Source organism: Dermochelys coriacea, chromosome 5 (assembly GCF_009764565.3).
Source record: "Dermochelys coriacea isolate rDerCor1 chromosome 5, rDerCor1.pri.v4, whole genome shotgun sequence".
Taxonomy (NCBI): domain Eukaryota; kingdom Metazoa; phylum Chordata; order Testudines; family Dermochelyidae; genus Dermochelys; species Dermochelys coriacea.
In genome coordinates, this window is record NC_050072.1 from 30,128,796 (window position 1) to 30,135,083 (window position 6,288).

Genomic DNA, 6,288 nt, shown 5'->3' on the forward strand with positions numbered 1-6,288 from the left:
AGACTGGTAACTGTAACAGCAACTGGCAGGACTGTGTGAGTGTGACTAGAAAGCATATGCTAACTACTGTATTTTCAATAAATGTGTTGTCTTCTGCTTTGTATGAGCATAACAATCTTTGAACCAGTTTCCCAACTAGCATAGGTAGGCAGTGAATCTGGCCCTTTACATTTGATCCCCAAATAAAACCAAGACTGAAGAATGGCCTGGGACTGCCAAACTCGTGGTCAGAAAATGACAGCTAAAGAAGTCTGCATTAACATCAGGCAAAGGGAGGCTTCCACCAGGTGATGATTTCACTTGCGGGATGGGTTGGGGTGGAGAGAGAACCCAGAAAACAGCCTGAACAACCATTTTTTTTTTTTTGTCACCCTGAAATGAAATCTAACTCTTCCCCTGTGTGCTATGAGGATTGGTGCCTTTTTTTGGCTATCTAAAATCATAAGGGTTTCAGAGTAGCAGCCGCATTAGTCTGTATTTGCAAAAAGAAAAGGAGTACTTGTAGCACTGTAGAGACTAACAAATTTATTTGAGCATAAGCTTTCGTGAGCTATGGCTCACTTCATCAGATGCATTTGGTGGAGACTAACAAATTCAGTCTACCGAATGCTTCCGATGAATGCTAGTCTCCACTGAATGCATCCGATGAAGTGAGCCATAGCTCACAAAAGCTTATGCTCAAATAAATTTGTTAGTCTCTACAGTGCTACAAGTACTCCTTTTCTTTTTATAATCATACAGTAAACAGTGGTGTGTGTGTATGTGTGTGTATAGGATGAATACGTTTCTTTGCTTCACTCCTGTAAGTGCAGCCTGTATGGGCCATGCTGAATGCAGTCTGATAATACCAGAGCTAAAAAGAAGTCCGAGATGGCCATTTCCCTATCCAGCCTTAACAAAGTCTGAACTCCGTAGGTTTCATAAGGTTATGTTGTGTCATGGATTTCCCCCCTCACTAGTGCCCAGAATGCTACTGCACCTTCAATAGCTGTCACCGTTTCATTTGCTGGAGAGACCTGTTAATTGAGACAATGTTCCTGCTCCAGGATTTCAGCCTAATGTTGTATATCCAAGTGTTGGTGTAAAGTGTTTGTGTTTTATCTGAAAGGCTGAGGCAGGAAGAACATGGCTGGTCTCTTGTTTTAGATCTTAATTAGTCTAGAGCACCTAGTTTGTTTGTGGTTTTTTGTTTTTTTTTTTAAATCCTTATTCTGAAACTAGACTAGTGTGCTTGGAGCACTATACTTTCTATTTCCAACTTTAATAGCTTTCTTCATTGCTTGGTGTTTGCTTTTTCTTTTTTAAACCTTGGTTTATTTTTAATGCTTTAAAGGATTTAAAGACCGCAGGTAAGATTCTGATCTCTTCTATACCAATGTAACTTTCTTTCTTGGCCCAAATTCTAATCTCACTTATGCCCATTATAAATCTGGATTAACAGCTCTGACTTCAGGGGAGTCACTCCATTTATATCAGTATAACTGAGGTCAGAATCTGGCCCACTGACTTACTCCCATGTAAATTGAGATCAGAAGCTGGCCCATTGTGCCATATGGTCAGAATCAGAATTGAGAATCAGGACAGCATTCTCTGTCTTGATCTATCATAGCTGGCTTTGTCACGTCTTGCTTGTCAAGGGAACTCGGACAAACCTAGAAAATATGAAATAATTTGGAGTGGCTTTATTCATGATAAAGCATGAATAACCTCATTTCTCTACTACCACTGCCAACACAATCAATAAATAACTTTACAGTGAAAGGCAAAGGGTAAGCACTCGTATAACAAGAGAAAGGGGGGAGGGATAGCTCAGTGGCTTGAGCATTGGCCTGCTAAACCTAGGGTTGCAAGTTCAATCCTTGAGGGGGGCCATTTAGGGATCTGAGGTAAAAATTGGGGATTGGGCCTGCTTTTAGAGCAGGGGGTTGGACAAGATGATCTCCTGAGGTCCCTTCCAACCCTGATATTCTATGAACTTCTAGCTAAGAAGTGAGCAGCAGGCACAGCCACAGTTAATTGCTTCTCCAGGTCTACTCAGTACTTCACTGTGCTGGAGGAAGTCCTCTGGCAAGGTGTGCACTACTAGTGAGTATGCAGATGAGACAGGAGCTCTTTTGGCCAGTGACTATTCTCCTGTGTGTTGGTACAGCACTTATCTTAATGGGGCCAGTTTGTGACATGGAGCTCTGGGCTCTGCTGGTATACAAATAATATGTAATGAGGGAAACAAATGTGTGCAGGAACCAAGGAGAGAGTGCAAGGGGGCCCTTACCCTGACTCCAAATTGCCATGAAGGGAGACTTGTAAGTGGTGCAGTGCTACAGGCCTCAGGGGGAACATGCTGGGGTGGGCCATGGCTCCACTTTTCCCATGCAGTTAGCCCCTGGCTGCAGAACAAGGCTACGAGGATGCTAGGGATAGCAACTGCCACTCCTGAAGGTGTTCCCCAGCACCTCTGCGGCATTATGCCTTCTCCTCCATATTGCAGGCAAAAAGCATCCAGAAGCCCCCTGCTTACAGTGGATCATCAAGTAAAATTTTAATTTTCTTTCAAAGAACTTCACACATGACTATCACTTGGCTACAGATAAGGATGTATTATAGGAGTGCCAATTATTGCCAATTCTAACCTGCCCGGCCAACTGGCCAGTGTGCAAGTGGGACCCACCTATTTGTAGATTAGCTAGGCTACATCCTATTCTTGTTGTAAAGCCTGTAGTTCGCAAGTATGAATACTAATTTGATCAGTCTTCCAAACTTCTTAGTTTACTCATTGGTAGTATATTCCTCTATTGTTTGTTCCACAGTGGTCCTAACCAATTTGATTCCAACTGTACAGTGAATTTTGCTTTTCTAGCATCAATGATATTTACTAATTTAGATGTTGTATGCTGCAGAAGGTTGATTAAGAGGGTAGAATCACTGTAATCACTCTGTCTAGACCCTGCTAGCATGAACTACATAGTTCATGTTGACATAATCCTGTTTAAAATGGAAGTACGCTAACGCAAACTAGCTACCTTTTCATTTGCACCAATATGGGCAATTACTGTGCAACTCATTAGTGCATGCTGCAACTCACACCTCCATAGGCCGTACTATGGGGCTATGTAAACAGGTCCCCAGTCCTTGTTCTAGTCTGAATTTATCCCTGTCCTGTAAACACTAAGCACCCTTAGCTTTACGCTACTGTGTCTAGTCTGTTAGCAGAACCAGAGACTATCTACTGGTCCTTGTGAAACACCTACATGCTCAAAAAAATAAGTCGTATGTGTGACCCAAAGCCTCTTTAATTCCAACTGGCAAGGACAGGCAGACAGGTTACAAGAATCTTCTGAGTCTGGCATGTACGTTTTAGTTCACCAAAGAATATCATGTAAGGTCTTGATGACCAGTCTGACTCTGGCTTTCATTTTAATATAATTGCAAAACACATGTATAGCTCTTTGTGTAAAGAGTTATGCATATATACAGAAAATATGTTTTTAGTCTGTCTAGGTACTTCTCACCAGCAAAAGTGAAAACCAGCTTTGCTGTCAGATGAGATGTTTATCCACCTCTCTGTTGGCATGCAAACTGAGTATTGGCTCATTCACAATGGATCTCCTATCACCATAAAGTACTGAATGCAAATGAAAGATTGTGAGGACTTCAGAAATAAACTAACAGGCAGAGAAAAGCTGTGGGAGGAGGATGGGAGAAGGGATCCTATCTGGAGGTGCACATCAAAGATTTGCTTGAGAATGTTTGTGGGGACAGAGTGCTATTTAGGCACCCTTCACTGAGGAAGTAAAAGGATGGCGCTTTTGCTTCACATAAAAGCGGTGGGTCTCAACCAGGCTTGGTTGAAAATGCTGGAGAGAATTTTGGGCAAGATAAGCAACTTGACAGACAAGGTGGGTGAGGTAATTTCTTTTACTGGACCATCTGCTGGTGAAAGGGACAAGTTTTCAAACTTTAGAGTTCTTCAGACAAACTTTTTAGTCTCTAGAAAATGTTACAACTTTGTTTTGAGTGTAACCGTTTGTTTCCAATATTCTTACTCACTATCCTATGAATCTTTTCTTTGATAGTAAACTTATTCTTGTTTTCACTATAAAAATATCTAAGTGGTGATTCTGAATCTTACAAGATGGTGTGACTTGTTCCTTTGGGAACAGCAGACCTGGTAATTTTGTGAGGGGTCAGTAACCCAAGTGGGTGTGTGCCTATCACTACCTGTACAGAGGTAACCAGGCCTGTGGGGGGCCTGGAAGATGGTGCTTGTGCTGCCAGAGCCTGTTGGTTACAAGGAACTAATCCATAGCTGGTACAGACAAGACCACTTCGTGCTAAGGACAAGTAGTGGTGAGGTGCCTCACAACCCTGGATATCCTTGAGGAGTATCACAATCTGGTACCTTTACAGTTTTATACATTATGGACAGTGGCAGGTTTAGGGGGAGACAGAGGATGCAGCTGACCCTCATCAGTTTAATCAGTCTACATAATCTGAGCTCAAATATTTGAGGGGTGTGAGTGCAGAACAGGCTGTAAACATGACTTAAATTAAGCTGGTAAAAATGGTTTTGTGTAGCCAACAGTGTTTTCAGGGAAAAAAATTAAAGATTTTTGTTTGACAATGAGTTCTTCTTGAACTTCAAAAGGAATTTTTTGCAAATTTTCTTTTTATGGAAAAAAAATCATAGGGCTGTAAAGAACCTCAAGTGCTCTTGTAGTCCAGTCTATTTCACTCATGGCAGGATTAAGTATTATCTAGACCATCTCTGACAGATGTTTGTCTAATCTGCTTTTAAAAATCTCCAATAACAGATTCCATAACTTCTTTACACAATTTATTCCAGTGCTTATCCACTCTCAGTTTAGAAGTTTTTCCTAATGTCCAACCTAAACCACCCTTGCTGCAATTTAAGCCCATTGCTTCTTGTCTATCCTCAGAGGTTAAGGAGAACCTTTTTTTTTTTTTTTTTTTTTTTTTTTCCCCCCCCCCTCTCCCTCCTCCTTGGAAAACTTATGTTTCCTCTCAGTCCTCTCTTCTCCAGACTGAAAAAAAAAATGGTTTTGTTTAATCTTCCCTCATAGGTCATGTTTTCTAGACCTTTAATCACTTTTGTTGCTCTTCTCTGGAATTCCTCCAATTTGTCCACATTTCCTGAAATGTGGCTCCCAAACTGCATACAAACCTCCATCTGAGGTCTAATCAGCATGGTGTAGAGCAGAAGAATTACTACTTGTCTCGTTTACAACACTTCTGCTAGTACATCCCAGAATGTTTGCATGTGGGTTTTTTTTCCCAGCAGTGTTGCATTGTTGACTCCTATTTAGCTTGTGATCCACTATGACCCCCCAGATCCTCTTCTGCAGTACTCCTTCCTAGGCAGTCATTTCCCATTTTGTAAGTGCGCAACTGATTGTTCCTTCTTAAGTGGAGTACTTTGCATTTGTTCTTATTGAATTTCATCCTATTTACTTCAGACTATTTCTCCAGTTTGTCCAGGTCATTTTGAATTTCAATCATATGCTTCAAAGCACTTGCAGCCCCTCTCAGCTTGATATTGTCCGTATCCTTTTGATCAGAAGGATTACATTTTCTTTTTTTTTAAATGTTCTCACTGGAGGGGGAAAACACTTCCCCCCCCCCCCACCCCTTCACTGGAAAAATCAGTGTTATGTTACTTTCTCCCACCTTTTTAACTTTTATTTATTCACTTCCCTCCCCCACCCCAGTTTCCACAGGAAAAAGTGGAGGCAGCAGGAAGTGAAAAATCAGAATGTAGACAGTTCCACACAATTTTAAAATGAATTTTGGGGGAAGGGGTTCTGAATTGATTTAATGTTTGGAAAAAATATTGTGTTTAAAGTAATTTTCAATGAAATCTCACCTTTTTATTAAAGCTTTTTTTGTCCCAAAAAAAGCTTTGACCAGCTCTAATACTATGGGAGACTTGGTTAGTGTTCTTGTTTACTTCCCTTTAGTCATACTTCATATTCTTTTTGAATTTGCATTGGTCTTTTTACTGTAAAAACTCATTACCACAGGAAATTAAGGCCAGTAATTTAATTAGATATCAAGTGATTTGATATTTACATGTATATCAAGATTATCCAGATTTGGTATAATTAATCACAAGTATCTTGGAAGGGATATTAAACTCTATTAAAATCTCTCTATTAGATATCAGGATCAGTCTGATGTAGGGAGCAGATTATCCCACATCTACATATGGGGAGGGGGGTTATAGCTTCCCCTGAAGCATCTGGTGTTGGCCACTGTTAGAGACCTTATCTT